The sequence below is a fragment of the Perognathus longimembris genome, chromosome 21 (genome assembly GCF_023159225.1).
Source record: "Perognathus longimembris pacificus isolate PPM17 chromosome 21, ASM2315922v1, whole genome shotgun sequence".
Taxonomy (NCBI): domain Eukaryota; kingdom Metazoa; phylum Chordata; class Mammalia; order Rodentia; family Heteromyidae; genus Perognathus; species Perognathus longimembris.
The window spans coordinates 34885224-34901410 of record NC_063181.1 but is presented as its reverse complement, the minus strand read 5'-3'; the positions used below and the strand labels follow the sequence as shown (position 1 = coordinate 34901410).

At 37.5% G+C, this 16187-nt stretch overlaps 1 pseudogene; it reads left to right on the top strand.

Annotated features, from left to right (window-relative positions):
• LOC125339394 overlaps positions 1-15448 on the top strand; it is a 58644-nt pseudogene extending 43196 nt beyond the window's left edge.
• Positions 15449-16187: the final 739 nt, after the last annotated feature.

The following is a 16187-nucleotide window of genomic DNA, read 5'->3' as shown; positions in this document are numbered from 1 at the left end:
ATACCAAAATGGAGAGACACAGGATAAAAAGACAAACAACTACAAAAGCAATACTTGCAAAACTGTTTTATTTATATATATATATATATATATATATATATATATATATATATATATTTATTATCAAACTGAATTACAGAGAGGTTACAGTTTCATATATTAGGCATTGGATACTTTTCTTGTACTGTTTGTTACATAGTCCCTCATTCCCCCCTCCCCCTCCCCCATTCCCTTCCCCTCCCCAAGAGTTGTTCAGTTGTTCAGTTCATTTTCACCAGTTTGTAATATACTCAGTTTCCAATATACTCAGATAAGATACAGAGATAGTGTAGGTACAACCACAGGAAGGTAATACAGGAATATAATCAATAATAAAGGCTACAGTTACATATGGCACGTTGAATGTAGTTACAAGTGTGATATAACAATTGTTTCCATAACATGGAGTTCATTTCACTTAGCATTATCTATGTGTTCATAAGGGTATAGCTATTGGGCTCCTGTGATCTCTGCTGTGACTTGCCTAAACCTGTACTAATTATTCCCTATAAGGGAGTGCATATAGTCCATGTTTCTTTGGGTCTGGCTCACTTCACTTAGTATAACTTTTTCCAAGTCCTTCAATTTCCTTACAAATGGGGCAATGTCATTCTTTCTGATAGAGCCATAAAATTCCATTGTGTATATGTACCACATTTTCCTGATCCACTCATCTACTGAGGGGCATCTGGGTTGGTTCCAGATTCTAGCAACTGAACAACTCATGGGAGAAGAGGGAAAGGGGTAGGGGAAAAGGAGGAATGAGGGAGGAGGTAACAAACATAACAAGAAATGTATCCAATGCCCAAGGTACGAAACTGTAACCTCGCTGTCCATCACTTTGACAATAAATAAGAAAAAAAAAAAGAAATAGAAAGAGCATAAATACTTGCTTCATTCCCATTTTTACCCATAAGATATGAAAAAGTATATTATTTTCTTAGGCTATTTTTTGATCAACACTAATCTCACTAGGTTAAGAATATTTGTGTCTATCACTAATTCTTTTTTTTTTTTAATTTTTACTGTCAAACTGATAAACAGAGCGGTTACAGTTTCATACGTTAGGAATTGGATACATTTCTTGTACTGTTTGTTACCTCCTCCCTCATTCCCCCTCCCTCCTCCCCCTTTCCCTTTACCCCCAAGAGTTGTTCAGTAGATTTACACTAAACAGTTTTGCAAGTATTGCTTTTATAATCGTTTGTCTTTTTTGCCCTGTGTCTCTGGATTTTGGTATTCCCTTTCAGTTTCCTAGTTCTAATACCTGTATACACGGGTTCCAATGTACTCAGATATGATACGGAGATAGTGCAAGTACAACCACAGGAAAGGCATACAAGAGGATCATCAATAATAGAAGCTACGGTTTCACATAGCACGATGAAAGTAGTTACAACTGTGATATAACACTCATTTCCATAACATGGAGTTCATTTCACTTAGCATCATCTTATGTGTTCATAAGGGTATAGCTATTGGGCTCTTGTGATCCTCTGTGGTGACTAGACTAAACCTGTGCTAATTATTCCCTATGAGGGAGACTATAGAGTCCATGTTTCTTTGGGTCTGGATCACTTCACTTAGTATAATTTTTTCCAAGTCTTTTCTATTTCCTTATGAATGGGGCAATGTCATTCTTTCTGATAGAAGCATAAAATTCCATTGTGTACCACATTATGTATCACATTTTCCTGATCCATTCGTCTACTGAGGGGCATCTGGGTTGGTTCCAGATTCTAGCTATGACAAATTGTGCTGTGATGAACATTGTTGTTCTGGTGGCTTTAGTGTGTTCTTGTTTGTGGTCTTTTGGGTAGATACCCAAAAGTGGGGCTGCTGGGTCATAGGGGAGCTCTATGCTTAGCCTTCTGAGGAATCTCCATACCACTTTCCAGAGGGGCTGAATCAGTTTACATTCACACCAACAATGAAGTAGGGTTCCCTTTTGGCCACATCCCCTCCAACATTTGTCATTGTTAGTTTTCTTGATATAGGACATTCTTACTGGGGTGAGAAGGAATCTCAATGTCGTTTTGATTAGCATTTCTTTTATGGCCAGTGATGTAGAGCACTTTTTCATATGTCTCTTGGCCATTCTCTTTTCCTCATCAGAGACATCTCTTTTTAAGTCTCTAGCCCACTTGATGAGGGGGCTATTGGTTCGTTGTGGTTTTGTTTTGGAGGAATGTAATTTTTTTGGTGCTGCATCTATTTTAGATATGAGGCCTTTGTCCATTGTATGGCTGGTAAAGATCTTTTCCCAATCTGTGGGTTTTCTGTTTATCTTGTGAGCTATGTCCTTTGCCCTGCAGAAGCTCTGCAATTTGATGCTGTCCCATTTGTCTGTCCTTTCTTTGATTTGTCACAATTCTGGGTCTTTGTAAAGGACGTTTCATCTGTGCCAAGGAGCCCAAGTGTTTCTCCTACTCCTTCCTTTAGTGTTTTCAGGGTGTCTGTTTTAATTTTGAGGTCTTTGATCCATTTGGAATTGATTTTGGTGCAGAGTGATATGTAAGGATCTAGTTTTAGTTTGTTGCATGTGTTGAACCAGTTTTGCCTGTACCATTTGTTAAAGAGGCTATCTTCCTTCCATCCTATTTTTTTTTAGATCCTTTATCAAAGATTAAGTAGGCATACTTATGTGGGTTCATTTCTGGTTTTACAATTCTGATCCATTGTTCTTCAGGCCTGTCCCGGTGCCAGTACCAAGCTGTTTTTATTACTGTAGCTTTATCATACAGCTTGGAGTTGGGTATTGTAATACCTCCAGCACTCTTCTTTCTGCTTAGGATTGTTTTTGCTATTCTGGGTCTTTTATTGTTCCATATAAATTTCAGGATTGCTTCCTCTATTTCATTAAAAAATTGTGTTGTGGGCTGGGAGTATGGCCTAGTGGCAAGAGTGCTTGCCTCCTACACATGAAGCTCTAGGTTCAATTCCACCGGAACCACATATATGGAAAATGGCCAGAAGGAGCGCTGTGGCTCAGGTGGCAGAGTGCTAGCCTTGAGCGGGAAGAAGCCAGGGACAGTGCTCAGGCCCTGAGTCCAAGGCCCAGGACTGGCAAAAAAAAAAAAAAAAATTGTGTTGTGATATTAATGGGTATTGCATTGAATTTGTAGATAGCCTTTAACAATATTGCCATTTTTATTATATTAATCCTCCCAATGCAGGAACATGGGAGGTTTTTCCATTTCCTTAGTTTTGCCTTAATTTCGTTTTTTATGTTTTTAAAGTTCTCATCATAGAGGTCTTTCACTTCTTTTGTTAAGGTTATTCCTAGGTATTTTATGTTTTTTAAGGCTATTGCAAAAGGAGTTGTTTTCCTGATTTCAGCCTGCTCATTCGGGTCATTTGCATATACAAATGCCATTGATTTTGAGAGTTTATTTTATATCCTGCAACTTTGCCAAAGTTTTGGATCAGCTCTAGTAGATTGGAAGTAGAGTCTATGGGGTTTTTTAGGTATAGGATCATGTCATCTGTGAAGAAAGAATGTTTTACTTCATCTTTTCCTATTTGGATCTCATTTATATTTTCTTCTTGCCTAATTGGTCTGGCTAGGAATTCTAGTACTATGTTGAAGAGAAGGGGAGAGAGTGGACATCCCTATCTTGCTCCTGATTTTAAAGGGAATGGCTTTAGCTTTTCACCATTTAGAATTATGCTTGCTGTTGGTTTGTCACAAACTGCCTTGATTATATTCAGGCGTGTTCCCTGGAATCCCAGTTTTTCCAGGGCTTTTAGCATAAATGGGTGCTGGATTTTATCGAACGCTTTTACCGCATCCAGAGATATAACCATGTGGTTCTTTACCTTGCTCCAGTTGATGTGGTGGATTAGAGTAATTGATTTGCGTATATTGAACCAACTGTGCATCCCTGGGATGAATCCAGTTTGATCATGGTGTATGATTTTTTTTGATGACCTGTTGAATTTGATTGGCCAGAATTTTGTTGAGAATTTTTGCATCTATGTTCATCAGGGAAATCGGTCTATAGTTCTCTTTTCGTGATGAGCCCTTGCCTGGTTTGGGGATGAGGGTTATACTGGCTTGATAGAATGTGTCTGGTAGTGAACTTTCTCTTTCAATTTCATTGAAGAGTTTGAGAAATATTGGTGTGAGTTCTGTTTTGAAGGCCTTGTAGAATTCTGCTGTGAATCTGTCTGGACTTGGGCTTTTCTTGGATGGGAGATGACTTATTGTCGTTTCTATTTCAATGCTGGGTATGGGTCTGTTTAGAAGGTTTAAATCTTCATGGTTGAGTTTGGGGATATCAGATTTTTTTAGGAAATCGTCCATTTCTTCTGGGTTCTCGAATTTGTTGGCATAAAGGTTTGCAAAAATAGTCCCTTATTGTGTTCTGAATTTTGGTTGTTTCTGTGGTGATTTTACCTGTTTCATCTCTGATCTTGTTTATCTGGGTTTGCTGTTTTTTGTTTGTTTGGTTTTTTGACCATTTATCTGTCTCGGGAACTGTTTGTTCTCCAATCTGCTTGTACTGTGCTACTGGTAGCTGCTTGCTGCTTTCAGTTTTAATTTAGAAATTCTGGCAGGCATTGCGGGCACCTCTGGCTGAGTTCACCTGAGTGTGTGAGCCCGGGCCAGGGACGAGCCTCCTGCCTGGGCAAGGGTCGATCTCCTGGGCGGAGCTGGTTCTCACTGATTGATCCCTCTTACCGTTTTCAAAGATGGCTCCTTTGTCCTCACTTTCCCCAGGCCCGCTTTAGTTCCAGTCTGGTCTGACCCTTTGCAAATGTCAAAGATGGCACTTTGCTCTGGAAGTGGGTGAAGGGCTACCTCCTAGAAGCTGCTCTGTGGGCGCAAGTGAGAATGTCTTTCGTGGGGTACTCACGCTTTCTCTGCGATTTCAGCCTGTCCGTGCTCAGCCTGTAATCCACGTGTGTCTGCCGCCATCTTTAAGAATTCTCCCTGGTCACCTCTGTGTGCTTTAGGTGCGTGGAGTGTGGGGCCCTATGCTGGCGCCAGCACTGCTGTGGCAGTGGAATGCCGCCCGCAGCTCAAATCTGTGTTTTCAGGCCAGCAAAGTTGATTTTTCCTTCCTAGCCAGAAACCCTGTACTGTTAGAACTTACTTGGGCTGTCTTTCTAGGAGTAAAAGTTTCTCTGGAATGGTAAAACTGCGATGTCGGAGGGAGCTCAGCTAGGGCTCTGCTGCTCCTCTGCCTTCTTCCCGGAAGTCCTCTCTATCACTAATTCATTTAAAGATTTTTCTACAGACAAATATTGAGTTTTTCTCTGTATTTTTTAATCAAAATATTATTTTTCTTCCACTGTTTTAAAGATTGAATTTTGAATGTTAAACCATACTATCTTGATATAAGTTGAGCTGAATTGATTTATGAAAGCCTCCATATGTAATTATAAAATTACTTATAATTTCATTGAAGTATTCATATTTATGCTCAGAACATGCTGGTTTATAATTTCCTTATGTTGGCCAGGTAAGAACTTGTTTCAAAAAAATGCTAAAACTTTATATAATGTATTCGTGTGGTGGGGGCAGGAACTATGCTGGGATTTGAATTCAGAAACAGACTAACTCAGATTTGATGATTGTTTTTAAGAGCCATCTATTTTTCCTATGCTTTGAAAGAGTTGCTATAAATTTCTTGTTTTCTAAATATTTGCCCATACAATCTAATAATTTTAATTTGGTAACCTTATGATATCAAAACAACATATTATTTTTAAATATTTAGGGTTTCCATAGTAGTTACACGTTCCATTCCCAGTATTCATGATGAGTGATTTCTCTTCTTTTCATCCTCTATCCTTTTAGGATTTATCAATTTTAGCAGTTTTTTAAAAAGAGATAATGTTTCATGTTGAATTTTTTCTATTGTGCATTTGTTTTTGTATTTCATTAATTTTTACTCTCATTGGGATTCATTCCTTTTTCTTCTTTATTTGGTACTATTGCATTTTCCTTTACTTAATACCTAGGTTTTTATTCTTGAGTAATATTTCACCTTCTTTAATAAATTATATGATACACACACTATGAATTTTACACTGGTAATAGTTTTAGTTTCATTTAATCAATTTTGGTGTATTGTATTTTCCTTGTCATCTACACAGCAGGAATTAAATCCGGAATTTCTAATTCTATTTGTATTTCTTCCTATTTAGTTTGTACCTTTTACTTTTTTGTTATGCACAAATAAATAGTTTTCAAAATTTTCATGAATATATTTAAACCAAAGGAAATGAAATTGCCATTTTTCCTCGGTGTCTTCTTCTTGCAAAAGTCTCAAGTTTGTTCTTCACTTATGTTTTTATATTTCACGCAATAGCTTTGGGTAATGTGCCTTTTTAGTATCTCTTTACAAGTGAAGACTCAGAGGGATAACGAGATTTATCATATCCAACTAATATATAATCAGGATTTGAAGATCAGTTTCTCTAGATCCAAAGTTTGTGTTGCTTTTTTCCTAAACATACCTCAAAATTCCAATTGCCGACTCTAGAGTTAGAGTTGGTGGCCCTTTACATGGCAGGCAAGACAATTGGGTTTCAGACAAACCATGTGACTCATCTGAGGCCATTTTGCTAATCAAAGTTTGAGCCCAAACCAAGCCAAGTTGTCCTAAATTCCAGTACAATGACCTTCCTGCTTTTTTTAATTGCCTTACAGTTCACCCGTCTAGAATTATCCATATCACACATTAACATTGCTCAGAGAACAACTCAGTGCAACTGTTTGAGAACCTTAAAAGAAATTCATTTTCACTATTACAGCAGAGTACAGAATATTTGACTCTAGAGCTTATAGGTTCCCTATAAATTTTTAAATAATTTCTTCAAGTTATTATAACAGAAAACATTTTCTTGTTTCCCTTGGACAGTTTCCCATGGAAACTGGTTTGCAGATTAGCAGCTAGCACCTTGCCTAGAAATGCCAAAACATGTTATCTAGGTTTCAACTTGACTTTAGGGACCAGAGTTTGCTTATGTGTACTGACAAAAGTTGGCAGATATAACCCACCACCACCACCACCAATCAACTTTTTATCAATTCTTGGCCTGTGGCATTTTCAGACCTTACCCTCTATATTCCCTAGGGGATTCTTTCTGATATCAGGTCTCCATGGGCTGTGACAAGAAAGAGGAGATTGTAGCTCCCAGATTTAGCCTTTCTTCATTATCTATACCCCTTGTCAGAGGCAATCTCTGTCACGCAGGCTAAAGGCGGAGATGAAGCCAGTGGGAGAAACTATAAACTGTAAAACTCTATTCTGAGAAAACACATCATACAATGAATGCCTCATAGCTTTTGCTGAGAGACAATAAATGTTACCACTCTGCAGTAAGGAGAAATGAGAAATCCTATTCCCAAAGGAGAGAAAAATACAGCTCCACAGATGACAAGTAGTTAACATTATGGATAGCATCTGCCTGGGCTCTTATCATGATGTAAATTTGTTTTCTATTCACTGGCTTGAATAGAAACAAAATAATATCGAAATGTGAATGAAACACCAGATACAAATTTTATTACAGCTTCCACAGTCATCTGACTCCAAGTGAGGGAAAAGTTTAGGAGTGAACAAAGGCAGAGAGCAGTTAGTCAACTCTAATATTTATAACCCATATTGGAAAGCTGATCTGTTTATTAATAATAAGCTGTATGCTTTGTGGAATGGAGATTTTTGTAAGCTGTTCTGACATAATAAAATTGGAGTTTACATAAAATTCCTGAACTGGTTTCTACTAACTTGTTGACAAGATTGTTTGTCATCCCTTTTGGGTGAAACATAAAATGAAATTTTGGCCGCAAGGCTCATAAAACCTATCTTATGGTCTTATTTTTTTTCTAGGAGTAGACACATTAGTTGTGAGGTTCTAGATGAATCGACTTCAGATTTGTTTTTTATATTAGGCCTCTCAGAGACAGGACTCATTTTTTACAAACTTAGTGAGGCATGTAGATTTAGGTGATTTGGAAGGTGTCCCAGGACAAAAATAAAAACTGGGAACTTTTGAGACTTACGGGATGGTAACAAAACTACTTGAAATGAACTATAACATTCCAAATAACCATAGATCTTTATTAATTATATTTTATTATATATATATGTATATATATATATATATATATATATATATATATATTCTCCTGGGTTTTAGAGAACTGTTCATGTATATCATAGAGCTAACTTCTTTTAGGAGGTAACATATGCATGTGCTTCCTACTCAGCTAGATGTCTAAGTATCCTTACTAGACATTGGAAAGTCTTCAGTGTGTGACAGATGATTTAATAATGTGACAACTGGATCATAGGAACCTTCTGAGTGTTTTTCTAGAAATGTAAGAGAGGTCATATCTTCTGAGAGACTATGAAAGTCTACAATTTAATGGTGAGGAATAAAAATGAAACATGGCATATTTGTTTACTATCATGTGGGTAATGATAAAAATCACATGTTCAAATATTACACTCTAAAACACTGAGTTAAAATGAATCTAGTAATGATACCAAAAAGTAAGGCAGAAGATATTTGGAAAGTCAATGCCATTGCTGGAGACAGACAGATAAGCAACGACAGACCCAAACAGAAACAAACACAGAGAAAAACAGAAAGAGAGACATAGTCATAGACAAACAAATAGGCAGACAGAGACACTGACAGAGACAGATATAACATAGATAAGACGGTCAAAGAAAAGACAGAGAGAGAGATAAAGAGAGACAGAACAGATAGACAAGAAAGATAAGTATAAACAGATGAAGAGACACATATATAAACAGAGAGGACGGAGATCTAGACAGAACCATAATGACAGAGATAGAGAGACTGACAGACACACAGACAGAGAAAAAAAGAGAAACAGAGACATAAAAACTTACAGAGAGACAGACAGAGAAGCACACAGATAGGATAATACAGGCAGAAAGGAAGAAAGACAGAGGTACACACAGATAGGATAAGACAGACAGAAAGGGAGAAAGACAGAGAGACAGAGAAATACAGCTCAACAGAAATTGAGTGAAGAAATAACAGAAGGTCTTTCATTCCTGCATTTACACATCTTACACATTGTGTACTTTGAATTCCAATATTACAAAATGTAAAAGAAATTTATTTTACAAATCAAGTAATTTACCGAGTTCCACATTCAAGGATTCTTCAAATTTCAGAAATATTAAAGTTCAGCAGAAAGCCGGTATTTGAAAAGCACGGAAAGAACAAGAGGTCTTCAAATGACAGTCTGGCAATGAGACCCTAAGTCCAGTTACAAAATGTATCACCATTGAAAAAGTAGACATTTGGAACATAAGTTTATAGTATGCAATATTAGATGTATGATTTGGGGACATGTATATGAACATGTACTTGCACTTAGGCACATATGTACCTGTCTGTACTGATGGGAAAATTATGCCTGTAGATGAGGAATTATATCAGATACTGATAGTACTTAGCTTTCTGAATGATAATGTCATTGAGATTCTTCTTTTTCTTCTTCTGGCTTTATCTATTTCCCATTTTTTTATAATGATTATTTCATTTTTTTATTTGTTTGTTTATTTATTTTGCTAGGCTAGAGTGTTACATTCCTCCAGAGAGGGGTAACCAAAGGTTATTGCTGAAAGTCACGTATTACTTTTCTAAATTCACAAAAATAGTAATATGATTTTGATGTAAGTGAACATGATTATATGTAAGATTCACTGAATAGTGCTACTGAAAGTTAGTTTTATGATAATATTAGCACAGATGAGAGATCTCAGAATTTAGGAAACAATTTCAGAGGTGGAAATGTCCAAGATTATCATTGGTTCTAACTGTTTAATTTTAAAACTATGGAGCATAGCATCCGAGAGGCCATGAGCGGCCTCTACATTTAGACCCCAAACATGTAAGAAAGTGGCACAGAATGAGATTTCTCCAAAGCCAAGTCTGTGCTGTCTTCTTTTGGTGAACTTGGCCTTGCTCAGTATGCTGTCCAAGGATCAGGAGATGGTTCCTGAATTATGGAAGGCAGAGACAAATCGAACCCTTTCTAACCTGCACCACATATTCCTCAAGCTGAAGGAGAGAGGTCAATCAATACATGTGTTATTACATTTAGTCCTAGCTGGAACATGATCACACACAACCCTTCATTCTGGTTTCTGCCCTGTGTAGCTGTCTGTAAACATCTTCTAGGACACTTGTGTTGAATTTTTATTGGTAGAACTTTTCCCCTACTGTGAAATGTGTCAGTATTCTATATGTGGACAAGGCTATACACATCTATATACTGATTCAAAGACCCAAGTGAGTATCTTTTTTTTTTAAATTGCCAGTTCTGGTACTTGTACTCAAGGCCTGAACACTGTCTCTGGCATCCTTATACTCAAGGCTAGCACTCTACCACTTGAGTCCCATTGCCACTTCCGCCTTTTTCTGTTATGTGGTGCTGAGGAATGGAACCCAGGGCTTCATGCATGCTAGACAAGCACTCTACCACTACCTAGCCCCAAGTGAGGATCTTTCTCACATCTGCATTGAGAGGATTGTATTAGAAAAGGACATTAAGCAGAAAGAGAGCTTTAAGTTCCCTATATCCTGCACTACTTCACTGACTCGACTAGCACACCTCTGGGGTGAAAATGTATTACTTAATATAAGTATATATTTATATTTCTTTCTCCTTTTGCTCCCAGAAGTAAATATAATGACTACTAATCTTAGTAATATCTTCTTGCTTCCAGGTGATTTATATAACTTAGATCTCAGAAAGACACCAGGAATGGTTTATTTCAATATCTGCAGTTGTTTTCACTCAGATCTCTTTATGAGGACCTATTATTGTTCTCTGCCCCAACAGCTACAAAGGATAAATCTGTGCCTTCTCATAGTTCCTTCCTTGAGAGAAATAGTTCTTGGCCTGAGAAAATGACCACAGTGAAGATTTTCACCTCTTTCCCTTTTGTGACATATGGTGACTTCCAAGTTGCATTTATTCACATCATTGATCTATCAATGCCTTCATTTCCTTCCACTAGAAAAGAGGAAAGATCTGCCAAGGGTCTTCTTTATTCAATACCAGGCTCCTCTCCAAGGGGTGTCACTGAGGCAATGACTGGCTAGTATGAAGATATAAACACTTGGTCTTCTGCTTTGCCTGAGACAAGAGAGAATTCTTGACCTAATTTGACTTGTACTTGAAGAGTCAATCCAATTGTAGAATTCTCCATAGGATCAGCTGAGTCCTTAGTGGGAGTCATATTGCAGATAGCTTCTATGTCTACTCATTAATACCCTTTACTATTCCTGAAAGGCATTTATTCTAAGACATTCAATTGTCTGATACAGTCACTGTTAGTATTATATATGTATATGTTAGACTTGCCAAAATCCCCAGTGAAGTTGGAAGAACCATGACATTTATCTGTGTTCTAACATCAAATCAATTTATATTTTACTCTACCATACTGCAAGCATTCGTTGCTTACTCTAGCACTATGTCTAGTGAAGTATTAAAGTTCACATGGCTTGCCTCTTGGTTGCTAATATGCAATGAGAAGCACATATGAAAAATAAAGTGAAGAAGGTAGAGACATGAAAGCTATTGCCCATGTTTATTAAGAGAAGAATGCTAGAAAGAGCTACAGTATAGTAAGTGAATTTTCCCTAGGTGGGATAAGTCTCAAATAGTTCTTTCCCCTAGGCAGAGGCATTTGAGGCAATCATTAGGCATAAGTTAAGTAAATACTCACCCTAGGAGTTGGAGGTGATAACAAGTCATGGTGTGGAACACAAGCTATGATTTCTAGTAAGCAGCTTTTAGAGTTTTGAGGTTCTGTTCTTAGGCGATCCTTTCCTTCTGGCCTCAGTTCTCACCAATTTTGTGTTCTGACAGGCCAAATTGTCCTGAGAAATGGGTGATGTTCACATTACCCTCTCTAATTCCTTCTCAATGGTTATCAATACAGATATAATGATGAAATCACTTCTGGAGATACAGGAATCACAGCTCCTCCTCTGGTACATTCTCCTATCTCTCAATATGGAGCACATATTAGCAGTTTCCAATGAAGAAGTCTTCACTAAATTATAGGACACAGAATCAAAGACCCATCAAAGGAAGGACTTCAAAGAATGGAAGACTCACTGGAAGGCAATCTTTGACCTGACTGGGTCCCTGGTGAATAGCAGTAAGTGCTGGAGCAAATGTGCCAATAGGTGGCACACTGATTGGGACATACAAAGTCATTATATAGACTCAAGTCCATTACCTTTTCTAAGTTTGAAAATGCCACCTTCTGTACAGGGAGAAGAGGTGGCAAAATTCTGGTCTGGGTCATATATAAGCAAGTGAATCCAATCACTAGAGATCATAATACCTCAGACAAGAAACAGAATTCAAAAGGATTTGATTCTTCCATGCTTCTTTCCAGAAGTATGCTGCTGTAGCCTTTTTTTTTTCTTCTTTATTGTCAAAATGAAGTATGGAGGTGTTACACTTTCATATGTAAGGCAAGTACATTTCTTATCCAACTTGTTACCTTCTCACTCATTTCCCCCTGCCTCCTCCTCCCCACTTCCCTCTTCCCCCCTTAAGTTGTATAGTTGGTTTACACCACTAGGTTTTCTAAGTAGTGCTATTGCAATGGTTTGTCTTCTTATCCTTTGTCTCTGGATTATGGTATACATCTTCCCTTCCCTAGTTTCAATGCACACATATACATTATTCAGGGTACTAATATCAGTTACAGTGATAGCAGGGGTAAAAACACGAGAAGGGAATAAGAGAGAGAGAAAAAATGTACGGTTTTATATGGCATGTTGAAAGCAACTACAATGATATACCACTAGTTTCCATAACTTGGAGTTCATTTTGCTTAGCATCATCTTATGTGTTCACTGAGATTCCACCTCACGCCAGTAAGAATGTCCATTATTAGGAAAACTAATAATAACAAATACTGGAGGGGATGTGGCCCAAAGGGAACCCTACTACATTGTTGGTGGGAGTGTAAACTTGTTCAACCACTCTGGAAAATGGTATGGAGGTTCCTCAGAAGGCTAGTCATAGAGCTCCCTTATGACCCAGCAGCCCCACTTTTTGGCATCTACCCTAAAGATTACAAGCAAGACCACACTAAAGCCACCAGCACAACTATGTTCATTGACGCACAATTTGCCATAGCTAAAATATGGAACCAACCCAGATGCCCCTCAGTGGATGAATAGATCAAGAACATGTGGTATATATACACAATGGAATTCTATGCTTCTATCAGAAATAATGATATTGCCTCATTTGTACAGAAATAGAAATACAATGAAAAAAAAACATACTAAATGCAGTGAGCCAGACCCAAAGAAACGTAGACTCTTCATTTTCCCTCATTGGTAATAATTAGTATATGTCTAGGATAGACCTAGCAGAGGATCCCAATAGCTTAATGACTATGTACATATGATCATATAAAATGATGCTAAGCCAAATGAACTCCAAGATACAGAAGCAAGTGGTTTTTCATTGTTGTTGTTATTGTTAAGGTACTATAAGAAATTATTTATTTTTTCTTGCATTTTTCTTCCCAATAGTTTAGGCCCTGTTGCCACTGTATTGGATTTTGGTACCCTGGGTCTTGAATATACATTTATCTGAATTAGGAAAGGGAAGGGGAATATCAAAATGGTGAGATAAAGGATGAAAGGCGGACCAATGTAACAGCAATACTTACAAGACAATATGTCCTAAATGAATGTTACAACTTGAGAGGGCAGAGAGATGGTGGTGAAAAATGAGAGAAGAGGCAACAGGTTTGACAATAAATGTACTCACTGCCATATGTATGTAATTGAAACCCCTTTGTATGCCACCTTGACAATAAAATTAAACTTAAAACAATCTGGTGCTTGTCTATTTACAATAGCCAAGCTACAGAAATAATCCCGATGCCCTACAACAGATGAGGTAGATCAAGAAAATGTAAATATACACAATGGAATTTTATTCATTTATCAAAAAAGAATAATATGATGTCATTTGCAAGGAAATGGAGGGACCTCAAAAAATTATATTAAATGAAATAAGTCAGACTCGGGAAGATAAATGGTACATTTGCGAATGGTACATACATTTCTATCATGTGTAGAAGTTAGATCTAAAATACATGAGTGATAACATGCAGGGTTTTATGCATATACACACAAATGAACTATTAAAGAATGGCATACCTAGAGGAGGAGTCTCATAATGTTACTCTTCTGAACAGATAGCAAATATCTCAACAAAATGAGTGCAGGGAAGTGGACACATGTTGAAAGGGACAATAAAAGAGGGGGTACACAAATGGAGGGAGGAAGGGTGAACAAACACAGTCATCACATTTGATGTCCATTATGTAAAAATTGGACTAAGTTTAACTGGAGAGTAGAGATAGAAGGAGGACATGAGAAAAAAATTGGAGAGGGTGATGTTGACCAAGATGCATTATACTCTACTCCGACTTATGGTACAGAAACCTCTTTATACAGTTACTTTATAGTAGTAATAGTATTAACAGTGATAATATCTGGTGCTTAGATATAGCCTTATAAGAGAAGCCAGGAAGAGATAACATTTCATAAAGGGTTAGACATTACAGAAGAATAAAATTCCGAGCTAGTCTAGTCACAGCAACAAATAGCCAACATCTCTCCCATCAAAACCCCCAGCCCAAAGAAAAATCCATCCATTTCCTCCCCATCACTGGCAGCTTGTGCTTCTCGCTGTGCTGGAGACATTCTTCATTCTTCAAATAATCCAAAATTCTCAATTAAAACCCCTCTTGCCAAGGCTTGATCTTCCATCAGCAGAAGTCTAATCTCCTTTGTCTCTTCCAAGTTATTCTCATCTCTTGATGTCTATTAGAATGTGGGTGACCTGAACACCTTCCTCATCACCACCCTTTGCTCTGCCTGCCTCTGTAGCAAAGATCATGTCTCCATGAAATGTACTCATCCTTTGAGACACAAGACATCTTCAGCAGGTTCTTGCTCTGAGTATACAGGATGTTACACTCAAGCTGTGTGGAGAGTGTGAAACAGTATATGAAGAGTTGTGTGACTGAGCTTGATGGCCAAGTGGAAAATCTGTGCTGTCTTGTTGGCAACCTGGAAGACTCAGGGTGGGTTCTACTAAGCCAAGTGAAATTGAGGGAACTAGTGAGTATTTCAGATCCCCTTACCCCTGTCCTCCTCCTGCTGTGCAATGCTGCCTCTTCCTTTGAGACTTTGTGGAGAAGATTTCAAAGTGGTAGGCCAGGAGAATAGCTTCCCAGAGATCAAAAACTGGTAGTTGACCAAACAGAAGTCTGAAAATTCATTACAATGAAGTCCATCATCCCAGACACACAACTACAGAAGACAGCATAAACAAAGGACCAGTTACCATTAGGCTCAGCACCTTGAGAAAAATCTGGACATACTTTCAAAGAATCTCAAGATAACTTGTATATGGTTGAACTCTCAACAGACTTACAGATTTTAATCTGAGCAAACTAACATGATTTTGATCCACTTTGCCTCTTAAATTATTCATCTTTGGTGTAATACTGACAAATAAGTTTAAAAACACACAAAATAATAACAACAAAAATGAGAATTGCCTTCCTAGTCTTGAAACTTGATCTGCACAGTGGAGTGACAGCCAGTGGCAACACAGACATCTCTGTGCAGCCCAACCTCTGAAGACATCCTCCACAGTCCTGGGTCTGTTCTGTGTCAGAAAGCATGATTTTATTTAAATACACACTCTTTTCACTATGCATTGTGGCTTTGTGTAAGTATGTTACAAAAATCTGATAAATACTGTTATAATGGTTCAGTGTTCACTTTTTATTAACATATCAATTGTATTTTAAAAAATCTCAATTTACTTTGTCATGTTAATGAGAACTAAGTAGGTAACATGATATATCATAGCTGAAGTACAGGGTGTGCTATGTAGAAACTACTCAGTAAGTACTTCCTAATACTATCCCTAGATTGTGATTTTTATACTCTTCAGGTAAGAATTGTGTATTCATATTCACTTAGAATAAATAATGGGGTGCTCAGGAATTAGTTTCACTTCACCTAGCACTAATCTTTCCAGAAGAGCAAATCAATGCTTCTTGTCACAAAAAGAAAAACAC